Below are 17661 nucleotides of genomic sequence, written 5' to 3' on the forward strand. Positions count from 1 at the left end.
CTGGCAATGCCTCAGGCCAACGTCGATGTTCTGGGTCTATTAAGATAGCCAGCATCTCTTTCATTTCCCGATTTTTCCTTTCTGCGGGATTGGCCTGGGGATGGTAAATTGGCGTCAGATTCTGATTCACTCCGAGAACGTACATAGCCTTCTGCATTACGGCCGAGACAAATTGGGTACCATTGTCGGAGATCACCCGACGGGGAAAACCATATCTTAGGAAAACTTCTTCAATTAATATTTTAGCGCAATTTTCTGCGTTGGCTACGGCTAACGGGAACAACTCCACCCATCTGCTCGCAGTATCCTCGATCAGAAAGATCCATTTCTCGCCCTTACTACCCTCAGGAAGAGGTCCAAACAGATCCATAGCGAGAACTTCAAATCGCTGTTGCGGGACAGGCGTTTGCAGTAGGCCGGCCGGTTTAAAATTGGTTGCCTTAAATTTCTGGCATAGATCACAAGCCTTAAGATACCTTGCTACGTATTGACGCATATTAGGGAAGTAAAATCGTTCCTTAATCTTCTTAAGGGTGCGTTCCAAGCCCAAATGTCCAGCTGTGGGAGCGTCATGGAGTTTTTTCATAATCTCCTCGCGCATCGACTCGGGCACCACCAGCTGGGGCTCTTCGGATTCACCATCCGGATCGAAGCGGAACAAAACACCTTGTGAAAGATAGTACCCACGATCCGTCCATCTGTTGTATGCATCGTTCTCCTCGAAATCCGTGAGTATTTTCTTGATTTCAGGATCTTCGAGCTGAGCTACTCGCAACTCTTCGGAGCTTTTGTGAGGTAAGTCTACTGAGATGGGACACAGATCACAGGTATTGACATCGACCTCTGATGCCTGGCATACCGGACGGCTAAGAGTGTCAGCGACTACGTTGACCTTACCTGGAGTATATTCTATGTTCAGGTTATAAGATTGAATTTTTAGGGCCCGGCTAGCTCAGTCGGTAGAGCATGAGACTCTTAATCTCAGGGTCGTGGGTTCGGGCCCCACGTTGGGCGCCACGTATAGTTGGGCTTCGTTCCGAGTTTTTATTGAAAAAACGGTTGGTGGTAAAATAGTATAATCCGTACACAAAAAAACACAATACAATATATAGTATGGAGCTTAAGCACCGGCACGCGAGCGACGCGGGCGTCCGTCAACAACCGGAGCGCATGCGTCGTGCTTCGCGGTTGCTCGTGCACTCTCGGCTCTCCGCGCGCGCCGCAAAAGCTGCGCGGCTGTTCCACTTTTAATTATTTCGGTAGCGAGCCGGCGCGCGTCTTAATCTAGAGGGGCGCGGAGGGGCAATAGCCAAGGTCCGCGCTACAATAGCTATATAATTCCTCATTTAAGAACCAATTGGGGACCTTCAAAATCAGCACTGGGCTTTGACCACTAAACTAGAGAGTCAGTTTTGGACCAGATTTTTTTTATTTTCACAGTTCTAGAAAAACATACACGAGGACAAAGAAAACAGAGGGACACCACGCAGTTCTGTTTGCAAGTAGTTCTGCTTAACCTACTTCAGTAATAAAAAAAACTAGGAAAATCCTGAACAAAAGCTAGACGCGAGATACACAGAACTTTCTTTTAAATGAACTTAGAAAATATGTAAATGAAATAGATCAAAAAGCAGTTGGTTCTGGCACGAACAGCGCTGCGGAGCGCGTATTGTCAAATTACTGCAAAATAATGTAGTGTTTTATACCGCGTTATTTGGCGAGCGCTGAGCCAAAGTAGACTTTATTTTAATATATGTAGTCTCATATAGTGAGGCATAACATACGTCAGCTTAACATGTAAGTGGCGGTGTGTCGAAAGAGTTATGAAGGATAACTCGTTTATTTAGCTCGCGGAAAGTGGAATAAACAGTTTCATAACTATGAATTTTGTCTGCGCCCCGTGGCTTTGTTTGTCCTATTTCTGAGGAGTTCTCATATGTATTATCCTTTTATTTCTACTTATTAGAAGTAGAGAGGTGAGGAATAAGGCTTCTATTTAAGTAATTGATTTAGTCCTTTGTAGGTAAAATCATTTGTTGCGAGTTTAATTCTATCTTCATTAGTAATACAAGCGTAGTAAACAAACATGCGAGGTTGTACCACCATTTACAGCATTTATAATAATTACAAAGATAACCCATTCTCATTTCATTTAAGCTTTTACTCCAACCACGAATCCCTGAAGACCACTGCAATAACAGCTAATGGAGTTCTGTTGAATTCCTCGGAGGGCTAACAAATAATAAATATTTCTTCATAAAACGATGAAGTTGGCATCTGTTTCTGGTATCCTGGTATGTTTGTGTTCACGCTACTTACACCAGGAATTCATAACGTGTGTTACGCAGTAATGGACGCAAGCTTTTATATTATTTAGTGCGCTGACGCCAATTAGGGTTTATTATAACATATGTGCGTTGGCACTTTGCGTACGTGAGTACGTGCAAAATGCATTTATGACGCCTTGTCAACTGGATTTTGGAGTGTAACATATGGCTTGGAAACTTGGAAAGCTGCGAGTTTTTTTTGGTTTTTAATTTTAATATTTATTACTACTTTGTACTAAGTTTGTTTTTTAACTTTAATCATTTAGAATTGAATTCATAATTCTTGGCACAGCTAGCTAATGATTAAACTTTTTTTTCCTTAAAATATCAGTTCATTTTTGGAATTTAAGTGTTGGTTAAACAAATATTTTAACATTTTAACATTACGGTTACTGAATACAATTAATAGCTGTAGATCCCGGCAGTCGTTACGGGTAGTCAGAAACCAGGAAGTCTGACATCAGTCTAATGGGTATTGGGTTGCCTGGGTAACTGGGTGCGGAGGTCAGGTAAAAAGAGAAAAAGGGCTCATAGGATTAATACAAGCATCATACAAAAAGATCAAAATCTAGAACTTGAATATTTCGCTAGCTTACAGAGTGCCATCAAACGATGAAAGCCACATATTTACGAAATACCGTGTAACGTTGTACGTTATATTTTGAATATTTAAAAATACTAGACTTGCTATATCTCGGCCGCGCGCCGCGAGCCGTGCGCCGTTGACGGGTGACGGAAACCGGTTCGGCGAACTATCCCTCCTATGAGGCGACGCGAGCAGAGCCGGCGGTGAATCGCGAGACGGTCACTAGCACGACGCCGCGAGCCGATACAGTCTACTACTACTACTGGTCTATGTACATTTTTAACTCGCGATTTTATTGCAAATAATTTAACCTTTAATAAACTATTGTGCTTTTAAAATAACTTTTAAAGTCAGTGTATACCCCAGATCGGGTGAGTGTTGCAAAATATTACTTATTATGGGCATCTAGAAAAGTTATACGTGAGTACGTGACGTGTCGTAGAATGACTTGCTAATTTCATTGTGCATTCATTATGTTATTTCATGCTACGACCACGCCTTTGTTGCTGTTCTTGTGGAATATTACAGCCTATGTATTGCCATAACGCTTGTTAAAAAATTATCATGTGGTATTTGACCTTACATGACCGGTGCACTTAGACCGTGTCATGAGGGCCACGCCCTACAATTATTTTTCCATATTCTTCTTTTCAAATAATTTCTTATAGTGACTACCTATTTATTAATTTCATTAACTTCATTTAAAATAGTGCTTTGCTTTTTAAATCATGCAAATACTTTCACCCTCATCACTTGCATTCAGATTACATTTTGTTAGCTGTAATTATGATTTGTCACGCTGCCTAGGCTGCCTCATCTCGATGCTATCTAGTGCTTGATCACTGCTTTCCTTTTAGTTAGGTAGTGAGTAAGTGGAAATCGGGATGTTGCAGTCGTGGCTGGAATATAACCGGACCGTAACTAAGACGGAACTTACGGACATTCCAGGGTGACTACCTCCAGTCTACTAGTCTAGTCTAGTGACTGTGCCTACCTACGTGCCTGTGTCTACCTACGTGCCTGTGTCTACCTACGTGCCGCGCCTATCTACGTGTCCTGCACCTACCTGCACGTCCGGCATCTACTAGCGCGCTGCACACCTACCCCCACAAATAGAAAAGAAGTTCGGCGGTTCTTGGGCGCAGCTTCTTGGTATCGCAGGTTTATTCCCAACTTTAGCTCTTTGGCTTCTCCATTAAATAAATTAACTTCTCAAAGTAAAAAGGCACCACCATTTGAATGGTCGAAGGAGGCTGATACTGCTTTTACTCAATTGAAAGAGTGCTTAGTGTCGGCGTCTGTACTTTCGTGTCCGGATTATACTCAACCTTTCCAAATTCATACTGACGCGAGTAACTACGGAATCGGTGCTGTTTTGACACAAGACATAAATGGCGAGGAGCGTGTCATTGCCTACATGAGTAAGTCCTTGTCTAATCAAGAACGCAATTACAGTGCAACCGAGCGCGAAGCACTTGCTGTCTTACTAGCGGTTGAACATTGGCGTTGTTATGTTGAAAATGGCCGGAAGTTTATAGTTTATACCGATCATTCTGCCCTTAAATGGTTTTTAAATTTGAATAACCCTACCGGTCGTTTAGCTCGCTGGGGAGTACGACTATCGGCATATAACTTTGAAATTAGACATCGTCGCGGTGTAGAAAATGTTGTGCCTGATTTTCTATCTCGTTCAACACCTGTATCTGCTATCGATAGTACTTTGACTAATCGCACTACGGATAATATTGTGGCCAAGACATCAGATCCTTGGTATCTTAATATATACAATGGCTGTTTAAATTCCCCAGCTTCTTTTCTCGATTTTCAAATTTCCAACAATAAACTTTTTCGTTACAAAAAATGTCTAAATCCACTTGCTAGGGAATTTGAATGGAAAGAAGTGGTACCACTTGAATATAGGACTGATATTATCATTCAAAACCATGCTGAACCTATTAGTGGTCATCTAGGTATATTTAAAACTTTTAAACGCATTGCGCTAAAATACTATTGGCCTGGTATGTATTCCGATGTAGTTAAAGTAGTGAACTCTTGCGACACGTGTATAGCACATAAACATCAGAACCACGCAACGCTGGGTCACATGGGTAGACCTAAATCTTGTCATAGACCCTTTCAAATGCTTAGCATTGATCTTGTTGGACCACTGCCGCAGACCAGAAAACAAAATTGTTATATATTTGTTGTAACCTGCTGTTTTTCCAAATATTGTTTACTTTTCCCTATTAGACGGGCTACTGCTGACATTATTTCTAAAATCTTAGAAGAAAACGTATTTTTGGTACACGGTATTCCATCTACTATCATACTCGACAACGGTAAACAATTTATTAGCGCTACACTAAAAAACTTGTTAGACAAATATAAAATACCGAATTTACATTTTACACCTAAATATTCACCGCATATTAACACCGTTGAAAGGTACAATAAAACCGTAATGACTGCAGTATCAACTTTTATAAACAACGATCACCGGGTTTGGGATTTACTTATTCCTAAAATTCAATTTGCTATTAACAGCTCGGTAAATGAGGTGACTGGTTTCACGCCTGCATTCCTTGTCTTTGGTCGTGAACTAGTCAGTTGTGGCACTCATTACATTAATGCTGACTTTGATGATAACATTATTTTTGAACCTCGTGATGCATACGTAGAAAATTTGGGTTACTTATCTACAGTGTTCAATAAAGTACAAGCTGCGCTTCTACAGGCTCATTCTAGGAATTCGCAATCGTATAATCTACGCAGAAAGGCTGCTGAATTCAATATAGGTGATATCGTCTGGAAAAGAACTTTCTACCAGAGCGATAAAGATAAATATTTTAACAAAAAACTAGCACCTAAGTTCATTAAATGTCGAGTAGTTGGAAAAAAATCGCCCTTGGTTTATGAATTAGCTGACATGTCTGGAAAGTCTATAGGAGATTGGCATATTAAGGACTTAAAACTAATAAACTACAAAGAATAAATTATTAGTTCAACTTAAAATCTATAACTGTAATTAAAATTATATAACAAATTTTAAAAAATCTACTAAAACTAAATGCACTAAATATAACTAAAACATATACATAATATAAACTAAACTAAATAATATAAACTAAAAAACTAAACTAAACAACGTAAACTACACCCACTTACTACTACTACCCATAACTATTGCTTTTCTATTTTTCAATTATTGGTCTACCCCAATAGTTATATGATGATGGTCTACCCCATACATCGTATTACTACTATATTAAATATATTATGACTATCGGCCCTACACCGATGGTTATAAACGAAACTTTTGATCGTGGTTCTACCCCATAGATCCCTTCTGTATGCTAAAGGCCCTACACCTTTGGTATTCTACGGAGCGGTGCAACTCCCTAAATAAGCCTTTGCAAGAGCGGTTGATTACTCTATAAGTAAGCCTTAAAATCACAAATATAACTTATGTATTTATCCTTTCTAATATTCAATCTATCAATTAATAGTTATGTGTAGTTAGTAATCGCTCGGTTTCAGCTTTATCCTCTACCAGCCATGACTGAACTGGGTGAGTGTTCTGTGCACTGTAAGCAGAATACTCAGGTCGAAAGGACGCTGACGCACAGATGTCTAGTGTGATGTCGGCTATTTAATGTAAGGAAAAATGAAAGGTGAGGGATGATTACATTATGAATGAAGACGAATGAAAGAGAAACTTAGATCAGTTGTTAGCAAGAGCGAAAGTAGCGGATTTTTCCTAGGAAAAATCCTACGCTAAAAAGGGGGGTACTGTAACGTTGTACGTTATATTTTGAATATTTAAAAATACTAGACTTGCTATATCTCGGCCGCGCGCCGCGAGCCGTGCGCCGTTGACGGGTGACGGAAACCGGTTCGGCGAACTATCCCTCCTATGAGGCGACGCGAGCAGAGCCGGCGGTGAATCGCGAGACGGTCACTAGCACGACGCCGCGAGCCGATACAGTCTACTACTACTACTGGTCTATGTACATTTTTAACTCGCGATTTTATTGCAAATAATTTAACCTTTAATAAACTATTGTGCTTTTAAAATAACTTTTAAAGTCAGTGTATACCCCAGATCGGGTGAGTGTTGCAAAATATTACTTATTATGGGCATCTAGAAAAGTTATACGTGAGTACGTGACGTGTCGTAGAATGACTTGCTAATTTCATTGTGCATTCATTATGTTATTTCATGCTACGACCACGCCTTTGTTGCTGTTCTTGTGGAATATTACAGCCTATGTATTGCCATAACGCTTGTTAAAAAATTATCATGTGGTATTTGACCTTACATGACCGGTGCACTTAGACCGTGTCATGAGGGCCACGCCCTACAATTATTTTTCCATATTCTTCTTTTCAAATAATTTCTTATAGTGACTACCTATTTATTAATTTCATTAACTTCATTTAAAATAGTGCTTTGCTTTTTAAATCATGCAAATACTTTCACCCTCATCACTTGCATTCAGATTACATTTTGTTAGCTGTAATTATGATTTGTCACGCTGCCTAGGCTGCCTCATCTCGATGCTATCTAGTGCTTGATCACTGCTTTCCTTTTAGTTAGGTAGTGAGTAAGTGGAAATCGGGATGTTGCAGTCGTGGCTGGAATATAACCGGACCGTAACTAAGACGGAACTTACGGACATTCCAGGGTGACTACCTCCAGTCTACTAGTCTAGTCTAGTGACTGTGCCTACCTACCTGCCTGTGCCTACCTACGTGCCTGTGTCTACCTACGTGCCTGTGCCTACCTACGTGCCGCGCCTATCTACGTGTCCTGCATCTACCTGCGCGTCCGGCATCTACTAGCGCGCTGCACACTTACCCCGCCTGACCGCTGCCGAGCTGCCTGACTATACAGGGTAGTAGTGTTCTATAGCGGGCCAGAGCTTAACGCGAGCTCGATTATTCTAAACCCACTCCCGGCTCTGCCGATCTTTTTGTAGAATATACTTAGATACTAATTTTCTAAATTACTCTTTTTATTTCCTCACCTAGTAGACTACCTACCACTAAACCTAAACGTTACAACCGTTTATCACAAACATATCCTACTATAAAAAACGATAGTTTACATGCAGATTTGTAAAAAGTTTGCCAACCATTTGTCAACTTTTTGCCATACGATGCGTTGGTAATATGTCAAATATCGTGACAAATTATAGTACGTGGACGAATTCGGATTTATACGAACAGTTCAACATGTAAATTATTATATGTTTACTCAGCAGGAAAAATGTTTCAAGCGAACAATTTGTTTGGGCATATTTTTTTGATATAGTGAAAGGATTTTAGATATAAATTTTGGGTTCAGTGAAGATTCAGGCTGGCAGAAATTCCTAGTTTTTTGTAGCCTCTGAATGCAACTATATATACCTAACGACGGAGGATAAAATAACTACATACTTATAACAGATTGGTAAACTGGTTTCGGATTAAAGATATTTTATTTCTCATAAGAACTTAAGGATTATGTAATAATTGATATTTTATTTTTCATAAGAACTTAAGGATTATGTAATAATTGAGGGTTAAGAAACAGTAATAAAGCAAAAAATACATGTATTTCTGTTTGTCTATGTTTTTTTGTTTGTACGCGCTGATCTTAGGAACTACTGGACTGATTAAAAATAATATTTCAATGTTAGATAGCCCATTTATCAAGGAAGGCTATAAGTATTCTTTTTACCCGGTCGCTCAGAGTATTTTCTACGGGATGAGGCTAAAACCACTGGAAGGCTAGTTATTAAAAAACCGGATATTTATATAGGTGCCTACTCCGTAATGAAAATTACATAATCTTTATTGAATATAATCAGCGCTGGGAATATTCATTGCGTGATGGTACAAAAGCAGCTATTTTCATACCGCCTGGCCGCTAAGTAGGAAAGTGGCTTTTATTAACACTGCACTGGAAAATTATTTTAATGAAATCGGTTAAAGAATGTTACAAGAAAAGATTGCTAGTTTTAAGAATGGTTTTATGCATTTTGTAGTAAAAGGTGTAGGTTTGGGACAGACACCGATCTAGTGAAGGTAATCGAAAAGTGTATGTAGATTCCTGAACCTGATTCCAGAACCTTGGGGAGAGACTTTGTCCTGATAGGAATCAGGGGAACACTTCTACTCACACGACGACGTTATAACCTATAGCTCTTTCACATTGGTATAATAATTTGGTTTAAAAAAAAAACTAGTGATAAATATCTAAGTTTATTTCGCCACCGACTTCTAGGCCTATGCACCTAAAATTAGTACCTAGTATTCGTTTTTGGAAGTCCGTTTTAACGTTACAAATACTTTTCTGGAAACCGCATCCAAATAGCTTCAGTCAAACATGAGAAAATAGTACAAACATACATACTTACATACAAACAGGTCAAACTGAGAACCTCCTTTTATTGAAGTCGGTTAAATATCCCCACAGACAATTGAACAAGATAATTGAGCATAGTTTCGGAGTTATAGCTATACTAGCTGGTGCCCGCGACTTCGTCTGCGCAGGTTTAGTATTTCGAACAATATGTTTACAAATTGTAGCCTATGTGTTATTCTGATGTACAAGCTATATTATTGCAAAGTTTTATTAAATTCCATTCAGTAGTTTTTGCGTGAAAGAGTAACAAACATCCATACATCCATACATACAAACTTTCGCGTTTATAATATTAGTAGCTATATAAATAATATCCCCCGTTACGTGAGAGGTAATCAGAACAAATGACACGCGTGCTCAGTAACACCTACCGGTTTATCTTGAGGTTTACACTGCCGGCCCAACTTAGCGGGGCACTTGATAAACTTAGCTTTTTGATTTCGAAATATTTAGAAGAGTGTTAACTTTTTTTACATCTTTGCCTGATTTAGGTACCGAGCTCTGAAAAAAAAAAAAAAATTGTTGTTATTAAAAAAAATCATTTTCTGAGTACCTATAATTTCAAAATAGACCCATTAAATTGTTGCATTAAAATGTTTATTTTAGGAGTGAATACTGGAGTTTTTCTAGAATGTCTTGACGTCACGAGATTTAAAATATCCACAAGAATATATTATTTTAAGCTAGACTTTTTTAGTTGGGGTCGGCGCAGCATGTTTTCTCCTTCTATCTGCCGTCATCTCACAAGTAACATTATTTCTTACCATATCTACTTTCACACAATCCATCCATCGTTTCTTTGGTCTTCCTCTTCTACTATATCCGTCCACATTCATACTCATCATCTTCCTCACAACATGATTCTCATTCCTTCTCATCAATAATGGGGATAAATAAAATCTTATAAAAAAATATTGTATTAATTTATAAATAATGCTGGACCTTAAATTCCCTTGGCAAATTAAAAGTAATCTCTCTTTAACGTCTAGTCTCCTAGTATTTTCCACTTAGTTACTTTAGTTACTAAGCAGAGTGGTTATTTCGTTACTTTAATCAAAGTAAATGAATAAATATTGTTTATGATTTTTCAAGGCTTTTTTTCATAAAAAAACTGTCTAAGTAATTAACACAAATTCTTTTTTACAAACAAATTCTAGTCTTAAAAACAACTTTTTGAAAATAAAATAACTATAATTGCTTAGATGATTAAAAATGTGAATCGTATTGTATTTCCTTAATACACACAGAAAACAGTCACATATTTAAATTTAAATCAAAAGTATTTTTAAATAATGGAAATTAAATCCAAAATTCATGATTCATTCAAACAAAATTATTCTGTTTTATATGAACTGTTTTTCACAGAGCTATTCAATGTCATTCACAGTAAAATGCATTTATTGTCTCGTTGCGTATTATTCAATGTTCCTGGAAGTCGTACGCTTTGTGACAGACGGTTGCCATGCATTGTTTTACATACAAAGTAGCTTCTTGTTCATAATTCATCATTTTTGACTGATTGTCATGCAGATAAATGTATTTCGCATTTTTTTTAAGTTATGCGTTTTTAAAATCACCTTTACCGTTTAAAAGTATTAAAAACACCTTTGGAAAAAAATGCAGAAATATTTTCACCGTCCAATGCCAACTCATTACTTATTTATTTATTATTCTTGCCTTTGTGCAGTTTTTTTGCACCACACTGTTTCCCTGATATAATCTTTCCCGTTGTTTTTATTCGCTTTGTTCTCCGCACAACACTGATTATGAGCGATGGTACGTTACTTTTTTATCTCCTCGCGTGTTCTTGTCGCCTGGTAGTTTCTGGCCGCAGGCCGCCCTTTAAGGGATTTCCCTGTCCACCCTATTGTTGTTTACCGACTATTTTTTATGAAGGTTTATTAGAAAAGCCATTGTTTTGATTTTAATTATGTTTGTCTTTGTAAATGGTTTGTTTTGCAGTGTTTCGTAGGGATTTCATGTGGTTTTATTTAAAGTACCTGAGGAATACTTTGTTTTAGATATTTATTTATGGATACAGCAAACTATTCATGTTTTTTTATACTATAATACTCTGTGATCAAGTTTCACCATGATGCTTCATGATAACTGAAAGGCAATTTTACCAATTATTTCTTAAGTTCACTTCTATTTTTTTCTGCGCTATGAAAAGGCCTTCCATTGTCTAAAAAGGCCATATCACCTTGCAAACCCATCGACCAAGTACGAAAATGTGCAGCAAACTCAATAGACAAACGTAATTCGCCTTACAATAGACACGTTACAAGATGAGCCGGGCTCACGTCAGCTGATCGCAGTTTACTCGCCGCCATTTATTATTTCAGCTGAAAACTTGATCCGACTAGTTCGCTTGTTTCATTTGTATGCAGACGTAAATATACGAGTCTGTGTTTTGCTTCATTCGGTTTGAATTTGATTTGAAAGTTTTAAGACGCGTCTATTTTTGACACCCACGCAAAAAGGGTGTTTTAAGTTTGACCGCTACTTGGGTATGAAGGCTTTTAAACATACGTATTGAGTTAGATGCGATTATTTTAGTTGATAGCTCGTTTCTAAGACATATTCTATCAACATCGATTCTGCTGTTTAAAATTTGAAAAAAGGTATTAAGAAATATTTGATAAAAATCGATTGCGCCGTTTAAAGTAATGAGCAGTTTAAAAAAAATGACACTTTGTGTTCATTCTCTCAAATTGGTATTAACTTTAGATTGTGCCTGCTATCTTGCCATCTGTATTTAGAAAATACCATCTTCATTCTGACTCAGCAAGTAATGAGGATTGCAATCAGTAACAACGCTTCTAGAATACTGATAACTACCATAAACAAACATCCCCGACCTTGAGAACGTTGACGCCTCGTTTATATCGCTCATGGTCAATACAACCGTGACGAGAATTCGCAAAAAATCTCATTCCTTATGTGCGCCTTCCCTTCACTACCATTACTCATCACATCACGCAGAGGGTTATTCTTATGGGAAATAAACTTAAATCTCAACAACAAAACGGTAAAAATCTCATAAATAAACACTCACAGCATCCCTGAAACTCTTCAAACAGTTTATAAACAACACAAACTTCATAAAAAATCAATAGGTAAAATTCAAAATTCATTCATCACAGACTAATTAGGATTCAGAGCCGTCTCTCGGCTAAGCGGCTGCGAAGACGATATTTTCCGCGGGCAAAAAAACGTGCCCGGATAAGTCAGCCGGGTATAAGCCACGGGCCGATGACGTCACGGGATTCGACGTAATCCCGGGAAAATCCCCCGCCACGGACGCAGGCAGTGTTGAATTTGAACGAGCTCAGTCCCCGTCGATGAATAAGTGGTAAGTCAACTGTAATAAATTCGTTAGTGCGTGAATTTTTGAGGATGTTGAGGGATGATTTTATTTTATGTTCCAATGCAAATTGGTATATTCAATTAGAGAGTACAGAAGCAGGGCAGAAGTTTCAACCTTATGTCCTGAGAGTTAGGTAACTTCGATTTTCAATGAAGCTGTACGATATAACACTCAGACATGAAATCTGCCGCTTGGGAATAGGCAATTCGGTAATTAAAAGCCCGTGAATATAATTTAAATTCAGTTAGTACAGCATCATCCACAGCAGTATCAAGGAATTTGAGGCCTATTACCAAAAACAGCGGCACAAACAAACGAGCCACATTCAAAAATACTCCCCAACAAAATATGTAGTTTCCACAAAAATAATGCTACGATATTGTGGCAATTCGCACAGGAGATAACCTCACGTATATGGTATACGGCCATGTTATAAAGTTGTAGATAACACCGTGGAACTGCGTGGCATTGGTACCTACCGGTTAATTGGTAAAACTTTTAATTGGCCCCACGCCGCCGTTTAGAGTTTTCACCCAGGGCCAAAAAACTAGCGTTGGTGGTTTCATTTATACTTGCACCCTTGTGCTGCAATCCTGGTAGCCGAATGGGGCTCCAGAGTTAATAGTTTGAATTGAATTTATTCGCTTCATTGGATGTTATCGATCTCTTTGTTTCATGAATTGGCGAGATAACATATCAATGTTATTGTGATGTGCAATGAAACGATTGGTAAATAGAAGATATAATCGTGGTAACTCATATCTACGTATTTTTCAAAACGCAGTAGTATGTGGAACATTTGAATTTGTGAAAATAACAGAACAAAGAAAGCTAGGGCTTATTATGGGTCTCAGCACGCAAGTGATAGCTATCGTTCGCAGCAATTTGCGACGAAACGAGATTTGATGCTAACATTAGATACGAGTTCCCATGAAGCTTTCCTTTAGATAAAAATCCATAAAATCCTTTCAGGCGCCTCTCAAGATTTGGACAAACATACATTTACAAAGATAAGCGTATCTAACCAAACCGTAGTCTTGATGGCCTCAACTATTCAAATACGCTTACTCAAAATCAATCAATACAATCTACACCTTATTGTTCACATTATAAAGTTTGGAATTGTTTAACAGATGCTGTAATAAATTTAGTGATAAATTTAACCAGGGTGCTCTAGTTAAGCGCGGTAACTTCACGATGCTCGGTCAATGGTCAGTTTAATTTTAAATTAAAACCGGATTCTATGTAGCACTGCAGTATTGAAACTGTTTGATACGGAAGCAATATTCTCGCTTTCAAATACTATTGCTATATTTGTGAACAAATGACGTGACAAAGCTTTCGCAGGACTATCGACACAGCTCGTATTGTTTCACATGCAATAAATATTTCAATGGAATATCAATATCTGTGAGCCTCCATTTTGTTTTTCTTTTGTAACCGTTATCGGTATGTTTAAAATTATTTTGAATACTATGAAACCATTCCCTTGAAATTTAATTTTAGCATAATGTGGATTCATTATAATATTATTGACAAATATTGCAACATTTGTATGTGCTAACATAGAATTATTAATAAATACGTGTTTTATAAATACCTAGTATTAAATTCATTGCCAAAACGCTCATAATATTATTTTGCGTATTTTAATGCCTTTTCATCTGAATCCTTTATTTCATGTGCCCCTGGTAGTATCAAAACACCTCACATTCAAAAAATCTCACAAAAAATCCTTACAAATTGTCCCATTGTCCCGTGGTATCATTACCCCGACATCCGCGGGTGATATTACCGGCATTAACCGGCATTCCCCGGTATTCCCCGGTATACAAGTGAGGGCAAGTCTCGTTCATAACACAAACTTTGTATTCATTTCGTCTGATACGACAGCTCCGTGGGAGGTGTCGCGCGTCATAAATTCAGATTAAGCGACAGTTGACGGGTACTTTTGCTGCTGTTGCCAGATTTGGCACTTGTTATTCTTTTAATATTTTACTTTGACTTGACTTTATTCACCTTCTTGGGACAGATTGGATTGGTATATATGTATATAGCATACGCAAATAATCGTTAATCAATTGCTTAAATCTCACGTTGAAATTATTAAGTCTAGGTAGGAGAATTACAGAGGGGCAGCCTAACTTTTGGCTGTTACTATAAGATGGTATGAGAAGACAATATCTATATAAATAAATTGTGAAACTGACCCGATTGCACTCTTTCGATGAGTAGGTATGTGATATACCATGTACATAGTTTTTTTTATCGTATATAAACTGAAAAGTATGTTGTAGTTTCACAGGCAGGTAATAGAGGATATTATTTATTTTAATTTAATAAAGGCTTCAATACCATGTCGATAAGATTAGCTTTGAACAGTTTTGTTAACCGAGTAGCGCGAATCGTAATAGCAAACCTCTGTGCAATATTTGCAGAAGCCTCCCTGAACCGTTTAACATTTACTTGGTTTCCCCGAAGATTTAGTAATGAAGTTACCTACCATTTATGCCACTAATTTTAAGTCCTGTAGACAAAAGGAATTACATTTTCACTTTTTCACAAACATTTTTATCTTAACTTCTTCCCGCTCCTGTATAAAAATTGGTCTGCTTCTGTCTCCATGCTTTTCATTGTGATCTTTCAGTCGACTGATCTTAAAAGGGTGATCAACGATAGAAGTTCTTTAACAAATCATTTAGTATCAAATACGTCTTCGTTAATGTGAGTAGAGCAAGCATCTAGGACCAGTTTATACAGTAACATGTTCCCACACGTCTGGAGGAACTAACTTCCATCAACTGTGATTTAAGCGAATTTTGATTAAACGCCCTTATACACGCCGTGATTTATTCACCGCCGCCATTTCATCACCGCAATCCATTTTATTTGTGGCCCGAATATGAAATTTGCGTACTGTTGAGGAAAGGGACGCGAAAAGGAGTTTTACTTCATTTTGTTGAGGTTAATAATGATTACTTTTTAGTGCCGTGTCTAACTTGTTTGTTTTTGGTGAAGCGGCTGTGAGGAGGAGGGGATGTAAAGACAATTTTGCACTTTTTTCGTGCATAAATCAAGTTGACTTTGACAAGCGACATAGTAATTTTGAAAATACATTAATGACAAACAGACAACGTAAATTTTTAAGGACCAAAATCAATCCAGGATTAAAATCTGGGTAACGTGAAAGTCTCCCAAATTGTTACTAAGTCTACGCTACCCTTAACTCGTCTTCAAGGAGTCGATCGATCTGAAACGTACCGAGTAATCAAGCCGTATTTCCTTAAGTAATCTTACTGGGTAACTTTGTCAATAGCTTCGGAGAATTGAACTGAACTCGCAGTTTGTGGCAACTGGACCGCGCGCTCAGATGGACCTAACTTGATAGAGATACTTGAAAATCGAAGATGTTTTAAGCATCTGTTACTAGGAGTACATAGGTTCGCAGTAACAATGTGGTATCTATGACGTTTCAAAGTTATAATTACTACGTTGTACACTGGACTCTAAAATAGTGACAGATAAAAATATAATTAATGTGCATCCTTAAGCCTGTGGTAATAGATGCAAGCTCTGCATGAGAGAAGGGTTTTCAGAAGTCTTTTATTGTATTCATTCATTCTTCATTTTATTATAAATGTATTGGCTTGCTATTATTCCGTACTAGCTGTTTCGATCGGTTCCACTTGCGTTACAAGTCTTCCCAGAAATCTTGTGCAATGTACCTAGATATTATTTATAAGCAAATATTATTGGATGCTTCTCGAACAATCTGTTAGTAGTACAGTAACAAGGAGACTTCAACCGAAGAGAATTATAGTGCAGTTGAGTCTCGAAGTTTGGAAGTTCGGGCCAAATATCGCTTAGCCAAACGCTTAACCAATTAAGTCTCCTCTTGTATCGGATCACCTTTTCGTTGTTATGTTAACCTGGTAGTCATAGAAATACGACGAAATTTAGAAATATCAGGTACGCAATAATACGAGGAGTACTTTTTGCACCATTTAACTACAACGATAGATAACTAAAGTCCAAACCACAACCAGTTGTTACCTTGCCGCTCATTGACCAAATCGGTAATTTGTCACCTGAAAACGGTTCAGTTATTGTTACAGTTAAATGGTGCAACTCATCGAAAGTTAATATTTTTGGTAAAAGAATACTTAATAAGCTATTTTACAAACATATGAAATAAACTAGACAATAAACTAAGCCTATTTCCTTCCTCTCTCATACGACAGCGGTAGTTCCAAGACAGTGGGTGATACCTGCAACCCAGTAACTAGGTAACTGCGACATTTACATATTTAGCACCATCTAAGGAACGGGATACCTCGTTATAAAGTTCACTTCATGATACTGTGCCGCTCGTAAAACTCTCTTCATTACCAGGGGTTGCCGAGGATTCAGGCTTATAAACGTGCCTATTTCAGTTCCAACTATAAATATGTGATTGAATCATAATATTCTGACGTAAGAAGACATTTCGCTTTAGGTGCACGGGAGTAAAAACAGATGTAAATGTGGCATTGACCAGTGGCTCCTCACTCATTATGATGTCCTAGTAGATTAAATCATACCTCTAATATTAATCTCCTCCAGCGTCCTCGTGGACGATCGCCAACCAGATGGACAGACCTCATAAAATCTGTAACATCAAGCTCAATTGTGGAGTGCGCACGGAACGCCACCAGCAGGGAAAAGTGGAGAGAAATCGCAAGGGCAGCCACCAGAGACAATCCATGATCACGACCACTCTGCCAAGAGTGTCTGATTAAGAAGAAGAAGAATATTAATCTAGTTGCATGTTTTCCGAATTACCAACAAAGTTATAACTGTATCAAGTTAACGATTCAATTAGCAAGAGCTGAGTTATAATTGGATTCCATGAAAATAACTCGTAATTTTCTGGTTAGTAAAGGTGGTGGCTCTCGAATTACCTAGTATCCTTATAATTTATACACTTAGC

At 37.9% G+C, this 17661-nt stretch overlaps 1 non-coding gene across 1 annotated transcript; it reads left to right on the forward strand.

Moving 5' to 3' along the window:
• Positions 1-941: 941 nt before the first annotated feature.
• Positions 942-1014, forward strand: Trnak-cuu (transfer RNA lysine (anticodon CUU)). Its single transcript has one exon. It is a non-coding gene; the product is annotated as a tRNA-Lys (tRNA).
• The last annotated feature ends 16647 nt before the right edge of the window (positions 1015-17661 follow it).

Source organism: Helicoverpa armigera, chromosome 2, assembly GCF_030705265.1.
Source record: "Helicoverpa armigera isolate CAAS_96S chromosome 2, ASM3070526v1, whole genome shotgun sequence".
Lineage (NCBI taxonomy): Eukaryota > Metazoa > Arthropoda > Insecta > Lepidoptera > Noctuidae > Helicoverpa > Helicoverpa armigera.